The sequence below is a fragment of the Ambystoma mexicanum genome, chromosome 11 (genome assembly GCF_040938575.1).
Source record: "Ambystoma mexicanum isolate Mex_15411 chromosome 11, UKY_AmexF1_1, whole genome shotgun sequence".
Taxonomy (NCBI): Eukaryota; Metazoa; Chordata; class Amphibia; order Caudata; family Ambystomatidae; genus Ambystoma; species Ambystoma mexicanum.
This window is the reverse complement of record NC_090934.1, coordinates 180,233,730-180,255,043: the sequence shown is the minus strand read 5'-3', so window position 1 is coordinate 180,255,043 and position 21,314 is coordinate 180,233,730. Positions and strand designations below refer to the sequence as shown.

General features: G+C 47.9%; 1 long non-coding RNA gene across 3 annotated transcripts in view; it reads right to left on the bottom strand.

The window, feature by feature from the left end:
- LOC138503192 (uncharacterized) overlaps positions 1-21,314 on the bottom strand; it is a 341,052-nt gene that overhangs the window by 109,615 nt on the left and 210,123 nt on the right. Inside the window, exon 3 of one of the 3 annotated variants that reach the window (XR_011279580.1) lies at positions 10,624-11,107. The exons of the other annotated variants lie outside the window; for them this stretch is intronic. This is a non-coding gene — a long non-coding RNA (uncharacterized lncRNA). Of the gene's footprint in view, positions 1-10,623; positions 11,108-21,314 lie in introns of those variants that run through there. 3 annotated transcript variants of the gene reach the window in all.

Here is a 21,314-nt window from a genome sequence, read left to right as displayed (position 1 = left end):
ACAAACCCCCTTTTATACTTTGTATGGTCACCATCCTCGGACCTCTGATCTAGATCCACCTCTGACCCTGGAAATGCCCGCAGTAAATCATCTGCATTACACAATAACCCGAGCCTTCAAAGAAGCTGCAACTCATTTACAGCAAGCCAAGAAAAAGTATAAAGAAAACGCAGATTTGCACCGAAGTAAAACTCCTCCTTACCAAGTAGGAGACCAGGTATGGCTAGCAACTAAACATTTACCCCTCAAGGGCCCGTGAGCCTTCAATCCCAGATTCATAGGACCTTATCCCATCAAAGCTATAATCAACCCAGTGGCCTTTAAACCGGATCTACCGTCCAACATGCGTATTCATCCAGTTTTTCATGCATCACTTTTGAAGCCAGTACAACCTGGAACCCAATTGTCCAAGCCTCCAGACCCAGTTCAAATTGAAGGGGAATTAAAATTCGAAGTTAAAGACATTTTAGACTCCAAGGTGGTAAAGTCGAAACTCTTCTATCTTGTTGACTGGAAGGGATATGGACCTCAGGAGAGATCGTGGGAGCCTAGTAACCATGTCCACGCACCTCGATTAGTACAAAGGTTTCACCGGAGATTTCCGAACAAGCCCAAACCCCCGGAGGGAAGAACCTTGGGAGGGGCCTTGAGGGGGGGTACTGTCATGATGCCTACCTCCAAGGAGCCAGGTCCGACCCAGCAACCCCAGAGGCAGGCATCATTTCCCCCAGGGGAGTGCCAGCGGGCCCAAGCTGGGGCCCTTTGGACGCAGTCCTGGCGCCTTAGGCGCCAGGCTCATGTTGGACCTCTGTCCTGGCGCCTTAGGCGCCAGGCTCATAAAGCTAGGCATGTGTTCAAGTGTTTTAATGTGCACTTACCTGATGCAGACCATGCTGCCACATCCAGGCCCTCTTGAGGCCTGAATAGGAACTACTTTACCTGTGGGACTACTTTCCACCCGGGTGTGGTCGGGGAAGGATACATACCTGATCGGAGGAAGGATACACACTTGGAACTTCTTCCAAAGCTATTTAAACCACACCCGATCAGCAACTCACGCTTCGCGTTGTTCTGCTCCTCGCAGCTGGACGCTCACCGTGTCAGCTCCTGCATCTGGACTTCAGCCACGCCTGTCAGCATCCTGGATTGAGGTTGGATGGGAGTTCAGGTAAGCTTGATTATACTGGTAAGGCGCTGTAAAAGTTCTGTTGCAAGTTCAAAAGTTCAAGCTTTAAATAATAATGTTCATTGTCTTTTTTCAGGTGATGAATGAAGATTACTTTGGAGACTTCTTGCAACAAAGCGCTGATGTTGATGTCTTTTCCCCATAAGGGCCGGGGTTCGGAATGCCGGAGATATGGCGCCGACCCAAAGTGAAACGTGCAGTTCCAGTAAAGATCTGGTAAGTGCTAGATGAGCGCTCAGGTAATGTTTTTGCATTCGCTCATCTAATGTCTTTGTCTTTTTTCCCCATAGGGGCCGGGATCCTGCTTGGAAGCAGCAAGACCCGAAATGAAATGGGAATGACCCAACAGGTAAGTCTTAGAAGGAAACTGAGCTTTTCCTATTCCCTTCCTTCTCTCACCTCTTATTCTTGTCTTTTCCTCTAGGCTCTGGGAAGTGGTTGTGTATCCGGATGATCGCTGCTGAAGATGGAGGAACCCAGGAAAGGTGAGTGAAATGCAGCGCTGCAGCGATCGTAACGAAATGCTTTTAAAAATTATGTCTTCCCTTTCAGGATCGGCGGTGATGTCTCCGTGGTGCAGATTAGCTGGTAGGTCAAAGCTTGAACTTTTGAACTTGCAACAGAACTTTTACAGCGCCTTACCAGTATAATCAAGCTTACCTGAACTCCCATCCAACCTCAATCCAGTGAAGTAACTGGGTTTAACGCGCCCCTGCGTCAGAAGCAGGATGGAGAGCTCGTCCTTTCAGACCCTAAGGTGAGACTTCATGGGGAATCGTGGAAGGGTATCGTGGAGGGTTGGAAGAGAGTGGGAGGCTTGAGCATAACTCAGTCAGTAGGTAATACTCCCTTTTCGCGCACAGGGGAATATTCCTGCGAGCCGGAGAAGCCAGAGTAGAGGGCCCTTCCTGTCCATCTCCAGAGTCCTGCGCTTCACCATTGAAGAAGCATCAGCACTCGAAGCCAGACCTGCGCCTCCGTGGGAATCAGGTGAGCGTTACAATAGAGTCCTGGTTTTGGGGGATACTGTGTTCTTGGGGATGGAAGTTGATCTCGATATTAGTAGTGGTGTTTGGAATATTCATAACGTGCTGTTGTTGCATACACTGCCTACCGTTAGTTTGCACTGAGGTAACTGAGGGATGTACGAAGGGATGTATGCATATGATAAAAAAAGAAAACAAACTTATGGCCGGGATGACAGAGACACACATGAAATAAAAAAAGTGAAAGAATTAATGGCGATAGATATTAATGAAGATGATGATGCTTATAATAGCATGCAAGATTCAGACATAGTGCTTCAGACTTATCGTCATCAGAGGAGGATACATTAAATGAATGAGACGTTTGGCATACGGCCAAAGGAGGGTTTGTCAGTCTAGAAAAATGTATAACTCTCATGATTGACGGCAAACGTATTTTGGTGGCCGAAGGCCAACCGTCTCATGCACGAAACGATAGAAATACAGGTTTCCGAGTTTACCAATGAACAGCCATTTTGATGTAACAAGGATCGTCATTTTGTTTTCTAACAATTGCTCATTGCTTTCTGTTCAAACTGCTTCGCAGCACATTTTCTGCTTACACTGCTCGACTGTTAACATTGTTGTCTGAACGTGAAAGGACAAGGCCGCAGGGCCGCGAGGCTAATAAGAGTTCATTGAAACACAACGTAGGCAGCGCCGGGAAGGAATGCCCGGCTCCCTCCCGAATGTAGCCTTGAAGCAGAGCCACAGGGCATTTAATCATTTCACAGCTGCCAGCCAGTCTCGTTATATGATAGAATATGTTAGAAAAAAGCAGCTAAAGGCTTGAATTATGCTCTTCTTATGGCCCCCATTTTCCGAGCCCTGTAGAGCGTGTCGGCTCCCAGGACACGAATAGCACCTCATAGATAGCAAGGTCTGGAATGTGACTCTTCCCCCGTATGTAGCTTGCTTCCAAGAACAGAAGCACTGTATTCTGTTCAACAAAGAAAAGATGTCTCCGCACTTGCAAAGTTAGAATGGACATTTGAAGGTGTCATATTCGTCGAAAGTGTCCATCATCAAACCGAGTTCAAAGAAACCCAATAAAGGGGAAGTGTTAAACATGTCACAGCTGATTGTATGATATGCATTTTGTATATATGTAACTGATGTACGTAATTCACTCTCTTGCGTCCCTCGAGGTCTAGAGATACACGTTGCGGGGCGTGAGACCGAGTTGGCCAACTGAGACTATTTGCTTTGCAATAAACCCTAGATTTGGGAATACAACCTGGTGTCTGGCGTATCTATCGTGGGTGGTGACTTGCCTTGTTTCCATAGACGTGAGGGACCCCTAGGGTCACCTTTCACACCCTCTCGATTCCTGCCGCCTTTCTCCTTCGCTTGAACTGCAGCACCTGCCTAGCCGTCTCATCGTGCTGTCTTCTGTGCTCGCCTTGCTCGTACTGTGCTTTCTCACCTTTTATACCTGTGTAGAAGGGAAAAGGTCATCAGGTGTGTGTGATTTGACTTTGCCTGACCCTTGTATTGGGACATGTCAGGTAAAAGGCTCTGGTGTTAGTCTGTTGTCCTTTGTGTTGTGCAAAAGTGTTCATGTTGGAAAAGGGGACAACGGTAGTGGTTTCGAACGTCCTACCAGTCGGTGTCCCACTTCCACTCCCCTGTCCAAGTGATCCTCCCTCACTGGTCCACCCCCAGGAAGTGGATTCATTAGCGATTGCCATGTCCTGGCCACCTGGATGACAGATCCCCGGGGACTAGCTGGGGAGACACCTTCAGGTTTCTTACAGAACCCAGACATGGGGTCCTGTTGATGGTGGCGAGAGTCAGTGAGAGGATAGGAGAGACATCAAGCCAGCAGACAAGGCATTCGAAGGAAGACTAGGACTGAGTAGGTATGCAAGTAGCAGGGACCCATTCAGGGAAGATCAGGGCCACTTCGCCTCCAGACCGGTTAGGCCTGGGCTTAGATAGGATCTTGTAGCCCTCAGGGAGGAGTGTGTCAAAAACAGTGACAGAGCTGGCAGTGAATCACGTCTCAGTGAGAGCGAGGACATCAAGGTCAAAGTATTCAAGGAGGTGACAGATGTCAGAGGAGTGTTTGATTTATTTATTTATTTGTATTTTTAAAGCACGCATCAGCCCGTGGGCATTGTGGCGCTGTTACAGATATTCATTCCTGGTTAAAAAGGAGGGAAAAGTTACATAGAATTTGCATTTAGTTCCATCTTAGTTTCAAGCTTAATAGATACATAGATTTTGCATTTAGAATCATCATAGTTACATATAAATTGCATTTGCAGTTCAGCTTATTTGACGGCAGTAGATAGCTGAGGGCTAGTGTTGTGTGAAGCTATATGAATAACGTGGTTTTGAGAGATTTGCGAAAGGAGTATAGAGCGGGTTCTGCTCTAAGATCGTTGGGTAAGGCATTCCAGAGTTTGGGCGCTATGTAGGGAAAGCCTAAGCCCACCAGTGTTCGCTCTCTTTATTGGGGGAACGCGGAGTTGGTTGGTGTGGTGACTTCTTTTAGGGCAGGTAGAGATGTTCTTGGAAATGGTTTTTGATAGGTATTAGGGCGCGGATAGATTGATACATTTGTGTGTAAGGGTGAGGATTTTGAAGTTGATCCGTTCTTTGACTGGGAGCCAATGGGCGTCCCGTCTGGCCTGGGTTATGTGTTTGTTTTTGGGAATGTGTAGGGCGGCTCAGAGCGCGTTATTTTGTACTATTTGGACCCTGTTGATGTTTTTGGTACAGGTGCCTGCAAGAAGGGCATTGCATTAATCAAGTCTGGCTCCTATTGTAGCTCTGGCGACGGAAAGGCAATTTTGGGTGGAGAGAAAGGGTTTAATGGCATATATAAGTTTGGTGGTGAAGGCAGATGCAGATGAAATGGCGCTGACCTGTCTTGTCATTGAGAGTGTTGAGTCTATGTAGACTCCAAGGGTCTTTACTGCTGTGGAGACTGATATTTTGGTGTTGTCAATGGTGAAGTGGGTGTTTTCTTTTGTTGAGTCTGGATAGAATTTCCTTGGGGCCCAGGATGATGATCTCAGTTTTATCCCCATTTAGGCAGAGACCATTGATTGCCATCCAGGATTGGATGGTGGTGTATATCTGGAGGAGAGCTTCTGCGTCTTGGTCGTATTCACCAGAGAGGGGGAGGAGGACTTGGGTATGGTCGGCATAGTTTGTGTATGCTATGCCGAGCGTGTCTAACATGTCAATGGCAGAGCAAGAGTTGAGGGCAGCTAAGTGAAGCTGGTTGGCACCTTTGAAGGTGTTCCGAGGCGGGGTACAGGGATGTGGTACACCCGTCGGTGGGGGGTTAGGGGCCAGGGTTGTGGCAGTAGGAGGAGTGGCAGAAGAAGGATGGAAAATGTGATGCATTTGCTGTACTTCTGCAACGCTTTTGTAGTCTGTGATCCTTACTTTTGCTGAACACGAGGAAACACCAATAAGTATTCATGTCTGCAGTAAATGATGCCATGGTATTGTGCAGCATTTATGTTTATAAAACAGGATCTGCAAGTTGAATGAGCAAGAGACGGGAAAGCAGAAGGTACAAGGAATGCAACTGCCGCTCAGAACCCTGCAGACTGACAGAGCTTACCTAGCATCAGATATAATCACTCTAGTCACTGGCTGGGGTATGCGCATGGAGGTAAAATCTTGCAGCTTCTCAGGGATGGTTTCCCATGATCGCCGGGCCCTCTATCCTCTCCCCTGCATTTACATTGCTCCATCTAGATAGGCATCTTCCTTACCTACGACTTTGTTATTCAACCACCACGTTTTGCGATCACCGTCAGCGGCGCCGTCCATCCATATTGCACTCTGTGTTTCATCTCTCTCTAGATGTGGCTCTGGCTGCAATCAAGGCCAGCCGTCGGTCATGCCCGCTTCACACAGGTTTTCTACGGTGGCTCATTATCACACCTCACCACTCCAGCTCCCCTACCAGCATACAGGGTCCGTCACCTCGCTCCACTGCATTCACCGGAGCATCTTCCCGGGCTCAACGCATCGGAGGGATGTTTTAATCTCTGCCTGCACTTTCCCTCATGGGTAAGTTCATCAGTGTTGTCTGATCCCTCACCAATCTCTCAATTTACGGATTCGTCCCTTCTGGCTCCAAGATGGCAGCAGCTTTCGAGTTTGGGATATCCTTTCCCCTGTATCTAAGAGAATGGTGCGATATTAGTGCTCAAATTGGTCCCCGACAGTACAGTAGTCAAGATAGCTATGTTTCTTCGGGTTTTGTCGTGTTTGCAGAGGATTTCAATAGGAGATTCAGCAGTTGATCACAGTGCCCTCTCTCCTCATGTCTCCGTAGCTCAGCTCCAGGCCAGGCATGAATCGAGGCGTATGGAGTGGTGTCCGCACCTCCGGCCATCTCAATGCACCTTCTACCCGTGCCTGAATGCCATCTTGATGCATCACGCTGGTCTCCAGATGGATTCCTGGAGGCCCAAACTCCACTTCTGCACCACTGATCCCGGTCGGAAGACCTCTTGCCAAGAGCCTGGGACACTTTACCACACAAAAGGTCGCAGTCAGCAGGGTTTACTCCCACGAATGGGTCCGGGTACTCATCCAGTCATGGAATCGGGTGGATATCTGTTATTTAGAGAGGCACTGCAGCTCCTGCCACGGACGCCCGTAGTCTCTCCTTCTTCTGCTCTCGTGGCTAGTTATTCCCACATACTGTGGCCCCAGGTGACCCCGTCACATCAAGCTCAGGTCGCAGCACTACACTGTACCAGCGTTACACCTCCATCCAACGTGTGCCAGGCCACCGCAAGTCTTCCTGGCCACACTCCGACACCTCAGTCATTTCAGTCGCCCAGCAGCCCCCACATTGTTCTGGCGGTCTTACGTTCAAATCCACTCGCAGGCAGGATCACACAGATTCTGGGTCACGGCTCCGCTGTGTAAACACGTTCTGATCACCGAGGATGGGTATCTCTACAAAATATCCCCACCAAAAATATTGCTGTACATATGGCTGTTTGTCTCGCCATAGGCGATATTTTTGGGGAGGATATTTTGTGGGAGCGGGGGTTGCGGGGGTGTCCCTCGCACATTTTTAAATAATGCGGGGGCTGCAGGGGTATTCCCCGCAAGGTCCATGGGTCAATATCTCCGCATAAATATGGTGATATTTCTGTATCGCGATATTTTTGCGGGGATATTAACACATGGAACCCAAGGAGGTTGTTGTGGGCCTGCCATCTGCAAATTTAACTGTAGACTTTCCTGGATTTCCGTGCCTCAGAGCAGTGCATTGTAGCAAAGCAGCCATCTTGCTTTGACTCCTCCTAGAACACACTGGGACACTAATAATCCCATAGAGGTGAACTCTTTTTCCAAAACTAATTGGATTTCCTATATTAAAGAATTATATTTCGGTCCTTCAGTGACTGTTGAAGATTTGGGTAATTATACCTCCAAGAATATCACTCATACCCTGAGAGCAGTGCTTGCTTCTATTTACGAGCCTAATATTAATAAAGGCACCATTAACACTTTAGTTATGCGGTTTGATATGGAGGATATCAAGGTGGTTATATTAAAGTTGAAGGAATCGAGAGCCCCCGGCCACATTGTATAGCCAATATTGTTATCAAAGAAAACCCAGAGCACTGGACCCAAATCCTGTATAGGATATTTGCATCCATATTTGGGGTGTTATACCTGATAGCTGGAAGAGGTCGATCTTGATTCCTGTATTTAAAAAAGGGGCAAGGACAACCCTTCATAATTATAGATCATTTGCAATGACCGACTCCAGCAGTGAAACCGTTGCTACTCTTCTCATACTTAAATCGAATAAATGGGTTGAAGAAAAAAGACTCTTGAGTAAATTAGAAACTGATTTCATGTGTGGTCTTTCCACTATTCACAATATATTTGCCATTAAGTATTTGTTTGCAGAAACTCATAGAAATCCTGGTACCAGGCTATACTTAGGGTTTATTGATTACTCAAGTGTGTATGACTATGCTAAGCGCTCGAGACTCTGGGACACAGTGGGCCTCATTACGACCCGGGCGCTAAATACCGGTCATTACCGGCATGGAGCAACTACTGTGTCTGTGCTGGCAATAGACCGCTAAAAGCGGCCTATTACGAGTATGCGGGCACAAGCTTTGCGCCATGCCGGTAATGACCCCACCGCCATGCCGTAAAAGGGCGAAAAATCGCCCTTTCCGGCATCGCACGAAGTGCAAATAGCTCCACCAGCATCCAAGCCATCGGCATTAGCGGTGACCCCTAATAACGGTCACCTCTAACAGCGGTAATCGCTATTACCGGTCACCGCTAATAAGTGGAACCGGAGGTAGCGTCATCGCACAGGAACGGGAAAGAGAACGGCTGCCATCTTTAAAAACACAATCCATTGCCATCCACCACAACCAGGAGCCATCTGACCCCCAGAACTCTAACACACCTCCATTACTGCCTGCTGCATCTCACCATGCTGAAAGCTGTTAAAAAAAGCACAGATCGCCTGCGTAAGGTGCGCTTCTCCCGAGAGGAGTTGACCATGCTTGCAGAGACGCTGCAGGAACATGCAGATGTTGTCTTCTCCTCTGACATGTCCCGCCCTGCAGTGCAGCGCAAGAAACAGATATGGGCGAAGGTTGCCCAGAAAGTAAGTGCCGTTGGCACCACACCCCACACTCCCAAAGATGTCCATAAGCGCTGGGACGATCTGCATTTACGCGTGCGGAGCATCCTCTCTGCCAACCGCGACCTGGGGATGGCGACAGGTGGAGGTGCGGACTCCCCCATCAAGTTACAACCATAGGAGGAGATCTGCGCCAGCACCATAGGGACGGAGGGAATTGAGGCAGTGGGGGACATGGAGCGAGGAGCCCCGTCATCAGCCGATGCAGGTAGGTGTCCCAAATGAAACAATGCTAATACCAACACAATGTCTACCTCAACTGACAGTGCAATGATGTAGAGCAGGGTCCACCAGACACATATGTACAAGACTGCCTACAGGCAGTGCACAGCATCATCTTGTCCACATGCATAATGCACCCCATATGTGTTTCAACCCAGACACTTCCATGCATCACCCACCCAAAAGCCAAGCAACCCGTATGTCACTCCCACAATGTACAATGTTAATCAACTCCCATTCCATATGAATGCAGCCACCCCAATGCATGCCTGATGCCTGTAGACCCATCACTAACCCTCTCCCTCTATTGCTCCCCCACAGGCACGCATTCAAACAGCGGTGACGAGGACACTAGGGAGGATGATGCCACACAACACAAAAGAAGGCCTGGGGCGAGGAGGGAGAACACCGCCCCTCAACTTCAAGGGGTAGAGGCCAACCTACACCACTGCGGAAGGCCAAGAAAACCCCAGAGGCCACAGCACCAATGTGCACTACGGCCCCACAACAGCACCCACACCAGCCACCAGCAACCAGGAGCCAGTGGCAGAAGGCACTGCATCGGCTGCCAGCAGCACAGTGGGTGAGACAGCTGCCACAGCAGCCGTGTCGGACGATGAGGCAGATGTTCACCTGCATGGGGCAACTACCGACACAGGCCCCCTGCATTCACCACAACTCTCCCCATGCAGCTTGCACAACAGCAGCATGCACGGGCTGTCTCCTGGTGATTCATGGCCCGCAAGTTCCAGCCCCACGCCAACTGTGCATGAGGAACAAAGCATGTTGGAAACCCCTCACACATCCACCAGTTCCAACCAGCCAAGAGGGGATCAGGGCTATTCAGAAGCGCCAGGAGGAGCTCACAGGGCTGTTGACACAGCATATAACGTAATGTGGCTGGGCAAGGGATGACATTAGGGAATGTGCTGCATCCCTGAAAATAGCAATCAAGACCACCTCGAAGGACATTTGCAGCGAATTGGCTGCAGTGTGGCAGGTCCTCTCCAAAATGGTGGCAGCAATGCAGGCCATGCGTCCACCACAGTTGCCAGAACAACCTGGGATATCTTCCAATGCAAGCTCAACCAGGACCAGCCCCGTGCATAGGTCTGGCCGGAACCTGTGCAGATCGGACAGGGGTGCACCTGGTGCTGGAAGAGGGGGAGGGCTGTAGGTACAGCCAGGCATACTGGTGCCATGTGGACTAATGTTGCACGCTAATGCACCCCATGTTTGGGGGAGTTGAGGGGGGGGGAGGGAGAGGGTGTGTGGGGGAGTTGAGGGGGGTGGGGGGAGAGGGTGTGTGGGGGATTTGAGGGGGGAGGGGGGAAAGGGTGTGTGTGGGAGTTGAGGGGGGAGGGGGAGAGGGTGTGTGGGGGAGTTGAGGGGGGAGAGGGTGTGTGGGGGAGTTGAAGGGGGAGGGGGGAGAGGGTGTGTGGGGTGGAGGGCTTGTGCACGTTGTTATATTTCTTTAATACACCTGTTGGGAAATCATAATTCACATGTGCGGACATTGCTTATTGTGTACATGTGCTTTATTGGTGAACAGTCTACAGTATCCATGTCCAAGACACACCCAGTGCCCTGAGTGCCACCTCCATGTCACACTCCCCGTCCATGTGTGCTAGAAACATTGGTTGATCAGAGTCTGACGCATGGCACGTCCCTCCTGTGCATCGCTGCCTCCCTGAAGTGCAGCCCCATCTCCACCCTCCTCATCCTCAGGTGGTTGCAGTTCAGCGTCAGGGGGCAGTGGCACATTCCGTCTGATGCACATATTGTGTAGCATGACACATGCCATGACGTTCTTGGCCACCTTCTCATGGCTGTACAGGAGTGCCCCACCAGACCTGCTGAGGCAGCGAAACCGTGCCTTCAAGAGGCCAAATGTCTGCTCAATCACCACACGTGTACGTGTATGCGCACGATTGTAGTCCTCCTCATGCCTGTTCTGTGGGTTCCGGACTGGGGTAAGGAGCCACCTCTTCAAGGGATAGCCTGCATCACCTGCATGTGGGCAACAATGTATATGTGTAAGTCATCACATCATATGGGACCTGTATCAATGACACCATAGCATGCATTTGTTTCCTGATTGCAACCACATTTCCATGCATGAATGGAGACAAACAATGTGACTGCTATGTGTGTATTCCTCTTATGGACAGGTGTGCGTGTCATCGTCTAGTGGGCTCAGGGGGGCCCTGCTCCTTGTGAGTGCTCATGCACTGTGTTAGTCCACGCCGGTTGTTTCCATGATCTGGCTGATGTGCAGTCATTTGTATGCTTTCATCCTGTCACTGTTGATGTCAGCCTCATGATGATCTCACTATGCACAACAAATGGTGACATGCAGTTTTGTTGGACCTCTGTGTCAGTGTAGTGGTGTATTAATGTATTTGGCCCTCGTGTGACTCCTTTGTACGCAGTAATGGAGGACTGTCCTTTCTGTTGATGGTATTTGGTGCTGTGTATTGGCCATACTAATTGCTTGTAGCTGCATTGTGTGGGGGGGTGGGGGGATACGGTCTGATTGAGTACAGTGCACATGTAGATGGCTATGGAATGGTTGTGACACTGCATCATTTACATGGTAGGGCAGCTTACATCTTGCATTATGTGGTCAGTGGTCAGGTGGCAGGTCTGGTCTGGCCTGTTTTGGGGTATGAACATGGTCCATTCTCTCAGGCACTCGCAGCCAGGTGAAGTATGCATCTCCCCCCCCATCTCAGCCAGGTGAAGTATGCATCCCCCCCCATCTCAGCCAGGTGAAGTATGCATCTCCCCCCCCCATCTCAGCCAGGTGAAGTATGCATCTCTCCCCCCCATCTCAGCCAGTTGAAGTATGCATCTCTCCTCCCCCCCCATCTCAGCCAGGTGAAGTATGCATCTCTCCCCCCCATCTCAGCCAGGTGAAGTATGCATCCCCCCCATCTCAGCCAGGTGAAGTATGCATCTCCCCCCCATCTCAGCCAGGTGAAGTATGCATCCCCCCATCTCAGCCTGGTGAAGTATGCATCTCCCCCCCCCCCATCTCAGCCAGGTGAAGTATGCATCTCTCCCCCATCTCAGCCAGGTGAAGTATGCATCCCCCCATCTCAGCCAGATGAAGTATGCATCCCCCCCCCATCTCAGCCAGGTGAAGTATGCATCTCCCCCCTCACCTCAGCCATGTGAAGTATGCATCTCTCCCCCCCATCTCAGCCAGGGTGAAGTGTGCATCTCTCGCCCCCCATCTCAGCCAGGTGAAGTATGCATCTCTCCCCCCCATCTCAGCCAGGTGAATTATGCATCTCTCCCCCAATCATCTACCCACATCGCATTTCTATGAGCCTAACATGCAAGTCACTGAGAAGCCAGGATCTCTGCCCTGCATGTCGCTCCATGTAGCGTGGTATCGTGGAGTTCTGCAGGACCATTGAATCATGGGTTGATCCGGGGAATCGGGCACAAAAATGTGTGATGATCTTGTTTGAGTCACATACCATTTGCACGTTGATGGAGTGGTTTAACCTACAGTTGCGGTACGATACCTTGTGAGGGACCAGCAATTCCACATGGGTGCAGTCGATGGCGCCAATGCAAACAGGGATGCCGGCCAGTGAATGGAAACCAACTTTGGTGTTTGAGATCTCCTGGGCAGTCCGTGGTAAGTAAATGTGGTCGCCTGTGTGCTTCAGGAGGGCATTAAGCACTTGGTTCAGCGTACATGAGAATAATGGTTGTGATATGCCATGCATGTGCCCCACTGTGTGCTGGTAGGTGCCTGTGGCCAGGAAGTGGAGCACAGACACTACCTTCAGTAGGGGTGGGAAGGCGGTACGTGTTTCAATCAGGATGACAATGTCATCATGTATCATGTCCACAATGGTGGTGATGGTGTCCCGGTCCAGACGGTACAGGGTGTGGATCTGCTCAGGGGTTAGGTTGTATGGACTGGCTCTGATGCGAGGGATTGGGGGCTGCTTGCGTGGTACCACTGGCTGCACTGGTGGGGCATGCTGGGCCTACCTAACCCTCATTCTCCTCCTGCGTCTCCTCTGTGCTGCCTGTTGTTGTTGTCGTTGTTGTTGTTGTTGTAGCTGGAATTCCACTGCAATCATGTCCTCCAGGCCCAGCATTGCTAGTAGTATGGGAATCATTTTGGTGTGTGACTGGGTGTGGGAAGGGGTGGGGTGTGCTCCTTTTGTGCTGGCCCAGTCTATATTTCCTCCACCTGTGCTGATTGTGTGCACCTGTGGCAGTTGAGAACACTGCACATGGCCGTTTACGGGTGGTCCGCGATGCCGGTATTTGCTCAATGCCGGTAAGGTACTTTTCGGCCTTCAGTAGGCCGTTATTTGCATGGCTGCCTGACTTGCGATGTCCTTCTGTTTACGCCATGCCGGTATTGTCGACATGAGGGGTCGCGTGCCCGCGCCCATGCCGCTGTAAGAGGCACCGTTAATTACGGTGCCGCTAATAGCGGATTGGCGGGTCATGATTGTCCGGAGCGGTAAGCGATGCCGGTAATCCTTTACCAGCATCATTGTTCCCTTACCGCCCGGGTCGTAATGAAGCCCATTGACTAATTGGGGAATTGAACTTATTACCCTACACCTAATTAAGGGGATGTATACCAATACTACAGTGGCAGTTAGATTAAATCAGGAGGGTCTTATCTCAAGGGTGTGTCTTGGCGCCCCTCTTATACAATTTGTATTTTGCCGACATGGATGAGGCCCTCAGGAATTGCCACAATTTCCCACCCAAAATAGGTAATGAACACGTACCTTGGGTCTCGTATGTGGATGACAGGATCTGGTTAGACCGTACTCCACTAGGGCTCCAGCACTCTCTTGAGGCTTTACATGTCTTTGCTAAGGAGAACAACCTAAGAATTAACCTTAGTAAAACTAAGATATCAGTAATTGGAAATAAGGCACCAAATGCTTTAACTGGAAGAATGATGGTGTGTCAACCAATGTGGTATAATCATATGTTTACTTCGGAATTCCTATCAAAGTTCAACCGGAATGTACCTTTTATGATAACAGTATGACTTATAAATTCATGAGAAAATGGTTAATCATCAAGAACTTTCTGTCCAGAAAATGTGGACATTCTATACAGGGCTTTCTGGAGTTTTATAGCATCATTCTTCTTCCTGGCTTATTGTATGGCCTAGAGGCACTCTAGAAAAGTCACATATGCTAGCTTGGGGTTATAGAGGGTACATTATTTCGATCATTTTTGGGTTTACCTAGAGCAGTTCCTGTCAAGGCTGCCAGCATGAGCAAAGACTTGCACTTTGGAAGATATTGCATTGTAAATGTTAGCAAGTTATTTATGAGTGCACAAGAAGGGGGTTCTCTTCTCTGTCTTGTTGCAACATCTGCTTCTAAGAGCAACACTACTAAAGCCTATACGGACCTCAAGCGGACCTCAGAATTATTAGAGACTGTCAGCCTTGATCCTCCAACTAAGGAAAATGCTTATGATTGACTGAGAAAGTCAACATTTAAAACTGTTAATTGAGATTGTTCATTGACATTGCAGGCTTTAACTGAGAAAAAAAGGTATAGTGAATATGTTGGACAAAGCTTGCGGCCTGGTCTGCATTGTAGCTATTTATTGAAATTTTGTAGTAATGATCTTTAAAGATACATTCTATATCTGTGTTTTAACATCTTAGGCACATTTGAATATATGGGGGCAAGGCTGGACATTCCATGTGAGCAGAGATTGTGTAGCATGTGTCATAAACATATAGACACTGCCAGACATGTCCTTGCTAGTTGCTTGTATCTTGTTAAATATTATTGGAAAAGCTATGCCCGGTTTGTTAGTGATTTTACTAGCATCGGGCCTGATCAATTCTGGGCCTCTATTTTATGCGCAGAATCATTGGTCATAACGGTGGCATTTTATCATGTTTGGAAAATTGCCCTTTCATTCTTAAATTAGTTATTTTTAGCTGTAGATGAAATTGCATATTGGAAATTTGGAAGTTTTAGAATGCTTACTTCAGCTGATTATAATGGAAGTAATTTGTCTTAAATAGGACATTTAGCATTTTATATGTATTCTTCCTTGGTGATTTTAACTTATTTTATGATATTTTTATGATGTTAATTGCTGATGTAACATGTAAATGAATATTTGTATGATACATATATTTTGATTTAGTCTGATGTATTTTGCTGTATTAATTTGTTAGTGCAAAAGGTTTTCTTTGTAAAGCTATGCGTACTTTTTAAAAAAAAGAAAAACAATTTAGGGAGTAAAAGTGTAAGTCCAATTCCCAATGTGAGTATTTTTTCATAAGCATGTAAAAATGTTTTCACTGGAAAATGTTTTTGTAATAATTATTTCTTTGCACCTGGTTATTCCTGCACATTTAAAAGATGCATGTTTACTTTTTTTGATCAGGCAGTTATAATAGTAGTTTCCTCCTGTGGTACTAAATGCACTAATGATCCAAATGTATCGATGGAGCTATGTGAGTGAAAGCAGGGACCAAAGGTTCTACGTGTCTGTTTTTCCTATTTTTTGTTGGGAGTATTTGTTAGGAAAGATTTCTCTTTCCTGCACCTTTCCTTCCATCTTTATGGAACCCTCACACTTTTTGCTTTTATTTTTGCATCTGACCTGTACTTTTTGCAGTACAGTGAAGCCCTAAGCTTCACTGCACTGGCCTTTGCTCATATGATATGGGGAAACTGATATGTCCTTCAGGCTGTCATTACTGGTAAACATTGTTTCTCTTAGTTGTGTTACTATGTTACTATATTTGGTTACTTTTGTATCACTTGTGGTAGCTTTTTATCATTGTACAATGCAGTTTACACTGCAGAACAATGGGGTTCATTTTTGTTTTGCCGTAGACTTACACTTTGAGGATTTTTTGGTTACTCTCGGTGTGCTAGAAGGATAGGCTGGTGGGAGCAGTGACTTGTCCCCACTTTTTGGGGATTTTCATTTTAGCTTTATCACGTTTACCATGTTTGGCGACTAACCGTTGCGACTGGTCAAACATGGCCGTGCCACGAGATTTTTCGTCTGTTCTTTTGCCATCTTGTCCTTTAGCCTTCTTCCTGGCCTCAGAAGCCAGGAAAATCCTTATAAGGGCAGCCAGTTCCCAGGAAAGCAGAAGCTTTTGGCGGGCTACTAGGCTGTGTGTCTTTGCTGGCAGGATGTGGGCTGGGTCTGTCTGACTCCAATCCACAAACTGGGTTCAGTGTGTCTGAGTGATATGCATTAAAGTTCCAGCCAGTGGTCCTGATTGGACCAATGATGACGTGTGTGTGGGCTAGTCTTGCTATTGGCTAGTGGGAGTTTCAGCTCTTACCTGGTTTTTAGGATAAGAAGAGGACCCCTGCACCCATTCTTCAGAGATCCTAGAGAAACCTGAAGGAGCCATGTGTCCTATCCAGCTGTGGGACCCGCGAAGAGACCGGAGACCAGACTAAAGGAGGCCTGGCAACCAACTTCTGCTGCTGTCCTGGAGGAGCCATGTCTTGCTCTTGATCTTTAGCAGTCCTGCGAAAGGAGCTACGACCCTTGGAGTGGAGGGACCATCCATTCCCGATGTCTGCTCGGTGCCCTGCCAAAGGAAGCCTTCGGTAGTGCCCTGGAACTGTCATTTGGTCTCGGGAGGATAGCTCAGCGGCAACGTGCTCGCCTTGGAAGCAAGACAACGCGGAGCAACACAGGTTCGATCCCCGGGTCCGCACTTAGAAGCCTCTGGGTATTAAGTGCGTTATAAATAATCCATCATAACATATCATATCATGTGGCTGACCAGCTTCGTTTTTGGGCTGCCGGCGTCACCGTACCGAGTTGTGGCCTGAAACTTGGGGATCCTCAGCTGGCCATGCAAGACTACCTCTTGCGGAATTTCGGCATCCTAGCATCAAGGGGACCCGAGATAAGAGGGAAAGTCTGACCACGGCTGCTGAGTATATTTGCGTCACAGTGCGCGGTGACCGCCATCAAAAAATTGCTTACCTGACCAGAGTCCAGTCCTGAGAGGGGTGCTGCATCAAGTTTTTCTGCATTCTTTGACCGAGTGTCCTTGCAACAGTGAAAAACACCAACCGGAGATCAGCTTGCACCTGCAACCCCTGGGAATTGAGGACTGTGGCTTTTGGCGGGAAAAGCAATGTCGGACATTCGTCCTTTGTTCTGTCAAATTTGGGGGAAGAATAGGAGTATGGGGGCTAAGTTACAGAGTTTCTAACCTACCCCGATACTCCCATTATAAATCTATTGGCTTATAATAAAGCTTATTTCTAACACTTGTGGCTTAGCCATAGCTTGCTTGTACACGACATCTCACTGTTGGGGCTACTTTTGGGCATTAGTCTAAATTGAACCTTAACCCTAAGAACCTTTCACTGGACCTCAGAGACCCTACCTCCTTTATTTCTGCATCCGAAGTTCTGTGAAACTGTATCCTGAACTATTAGTCACAAGGCCCCAGGCAACTTTGAGTTGGACAATTTGAAATAGGGATCATCTCTGTGGACCTTTTTGAGCATAATACTTGTCTAACCTTTCCTTTGCAGGAGTTTCTGATTTGTATTATGCCTTATAACCAAGTGAATGTATATGTGTATTTAGTTTGATAGTGGTGTGTGATATGTCTACATGCTTGTAGTCATTTTTCTATAGTGTATTTTGGCCATAATTAAATAACTGTATTTTTATACATCCTGTCTAAGTGAAATTTGTGATTCCCATTGTGTGACCTCATCGTGGACCCTTTACAAGCTCTGCCCCTCCGAAGAACCTAGCCTAGACCACCTGTCAATGCTACGTAAACTGATATGGCTACAGCTTCCCAGAGTTGTTCCTGTCACAATATAGGTTGGCCTTCTATACATCTGTCCACCAGGCCAGAGTATAGAAAATCAGTCCTCACAAATTGGTGTACAGCAGTGGGATTACCCTCTCCACATAACATCTGCGTGTTTTGTGAAAAGGATCTTTATTTGGTACCACAGTGTAGATCACTGGTGGTGTGTCCAGAACATTCTTACACAGAACACTATGCATTTTGATTTCCTTGAGTCACCTACTGTACTAAATATAATGGAGACAATCACTTTCACCGCTTTGAGTGCCACAAAGGTGGATCAATTGAGAAAGTTGTCTGCTAAGAGAGGCTTGACAGTCTCTGGCACAAAAGCTGAGTTAGTTGTCAAAAGTATGTTCTTTGAGAGAAACAAGGTTGTGCCTAACTTGACAAATGGTCCTGATAGTAGAGCTGGGGCTGGGCCTGGCACCAGTAATGTAATTGCTGCCACTACAGTGGCTACTGTTGAGGTTGAGGAGGAAGAAAGTGCATCCTCTGGACTTCTGGCTGTGACCTCTTCAAATGCTGAGGCATTGTTCAATTTGAAAAGAGACACCCTTAGGCTCAAAGAGAAAGAGCTTGAGTTTGAAATGGAAATTGGAAATAGAGAGGGTTGAAAGGCAGAAAGACAGGGATCACCAGCTGGAGCTTGCCAAGATTCAGGCTTCACAAGGTTCTTCCAGAGGATCTGGAGATGGTTCTGGGTCCTCTTCACAGCCTAGGTTTCCTAAAGATCTCTTGAGTATGTATGAAGAGAAGAATTACGTAATTGACTGGCTTGTAACTTTTGAATATGCATGTGAGGTACAAGGAGTGAGTGATGCTGACAGAATTGCATGGTTGATCAGCAGACTGCCCCATTCTGGCTGCCGTTCCATTATGGAAATGTCAAAGGCTGATAGATTAGACTTTGTAAAACTGAAGAAATCTCTGATCCCCAAGTTTGGGAAGACTCCTGCCCAATACTTGAGGAGGTTTAGATAATACAAAAGAAAAGAATGTATGACCTATGTAATTTTTGTTGAAGATTCTTTGAATAACATGTATGGCTGGATAGAAGGCTATCAGGTAACCACCTTTGAGGACATGATCAATTTGGTCATGCTTGAACATGTTTTTGCCTATTGTTCCCCAGAGCTTAAGCAGCATTTGGCTGACTCAACTGAGTTAAATCCAAAGAGGCTAGCCTTTGCTGCTGACTTATGGGTTTCGCATAGAGTGTCCCATAAGGACATGCCTGCTTCAGGTAAGTAGGAGGATGGAAGGAAACACAAAGAGGGTGGGGGGTACTGATAAAACTATGCCCAAGAAGGTCCACAAAAAGATTAATAAGGGGAAGTCATCAGAATCAGGTCAGGGTAGTGGGACTAACCCTACCAAGCATGTGAGTGGTTACTCTAAGCCTCCCTATGTGTCAAGTGCCAGTGGGACTTTTTATATAGTGGAGCAAGTGACCACAGGAAGGTAGACCTCAAATGTAAGGGTAAGACCTTGGGGGCCCACTCTGCCAGCCTGGCCTTCCCTCAGTATGAGGAAGAAGAGGTGGCAGTGGTTTCCTTCCCTTTAGACTGCATTCCCTCAGAGGAAGAGTCTGAAGCTAGTCTAGGTTCCTTGGAAACTAGTAGTGCTGGAGCATTGGCTCCCATCCCAGTCCTATTGCATAGTAATAATTCTTATGAGGATAGTGTTCAGGTAGGAGGTGTAACTACCTTTACTGTTAGGAACACTGGGTCCAGTCCTACTGATGTAGCTTCCTTCATGGTAAACCCACATGTTCTTGCAGGAGTTTATGTGGGGGATACTCAGTTGGCTGGTAGGCCCTCTCTTAATGTTCCAGTAGCACCGTCATTCAAGCTGTGAATAGAGAAATGGCCAGGGCATCTGTCCATATGAGGGGAGTGGTTCCTAGAAGAGTGCTGGATGAGCTGAGCCTTCAGGACTTAGGTCCTGATAGGCCCTCACCAGACCCTTCAAGCACTAGGTCTCAACATCAGGCTGTTTTAGCCAGGCCTAAGAGAAAGCCTAGGCCTAAGGGGAAACCCATGGCAAGTGGAGTCAGAAATAGAGGCAGTGGGAAGGAGAATATTCCCCCTGCTTTACCTACAACTGATGTTGAGGTAGTTGGAAGTGTTCCCATTCCTAGTTTGGAAGAGGGACCCCCAGAAAACCTTGAATCCTATGGGTCGCCTCAGCTGCCTAGTATACAAGTAGAGGAGAGTCCTCGGAGCGAGAGAAGTATAGGACAACGAAAGAGAAAAACATCACGGTTAGGCCTATGGAGAAAGGCCAGCTTCCAATCGGAATATTCTCCTCCAGTGAAGCAAAGAGTTCAACAGGAAGGTGGGTTACTGCAAAGTAAACCCACAGAGCCCACCAGAGTAGACCTTGAGAGGTTGGAGGTTGCTCAGGTTGTGAGGCCCTTCCTCCTACAGTTGGTGTGACATTCCTCTGGTAATGCATCCTAGTGTCAGGATATCACCTGTGTGGTCTAACACACATTCCTTCTGGCCCATGATGGGGGTCCCAAAGGAAAACCACTGTAGGAGTCTAACTCTCTGTCACCAGGTTGACAGGAGTGAGACAAGAATTCAATTACTCCAGAGTTCACTTTTAGGAATGAACTCCTTGCTACCAGAGACAAAGCCTAATTTTATTAGCCCGTTGACTCTGCAGACCTCAGGCAAAAGGTTGCAAGTGGTGATTGCTGATCACAAGCCCATAGGCCCTTGTGCCAACTCATAGGGAATGACTGCCAAGTCTGTCATTGACACCCTACAGAATGACAGCTACAGAGGTAGCTCCTCTGCTGTGCTCACTAGTGGTCAGACCCAGTGGAGGGATGGTAAAGTGACCTGTCAAGTGTCACTGAGCTGTCATCCAAAGGATGGTCTGAGAGAGAGAGATCTGTCAGATCTATCAGGCGTTTCATTAGAGCACTCAGTGTGCCCCAGAGAAGGAGGTGAGCCCTTCACCTGTCAAACCTGTTCTGTAAATCCCTGACCACCTGTCAGTGGCATGAGCCTTGCCATGCTACAAATCTTGGCAAGGTAAACTATTCTTAAGGCTTTGGTGAACTTGGACAGGTTGCCATATAGTTTCCGAGGAATAGTATAGAGGATTTTATCTTGAGGGGTAAAATTGGAGCCCTGCATATGGCTAGAGAGTGGGAGCCAGATAAATCTGTGTCTCCCTACCCTGTGTCAAAGCAGCCCTTCTAATGGCTTCAGTGAGGAGGGCCTAGTGTCTCCTCACCTGACCCCACATCAGCAAGGTGAGCTGGAGAGTTTGCTGAAGTAATCTCCCCCCTTGATGTCACTGACACCCTTTATAACCGGATGGTGTAAACCAGACTGTATTCTGGGAATAAGTGAACCC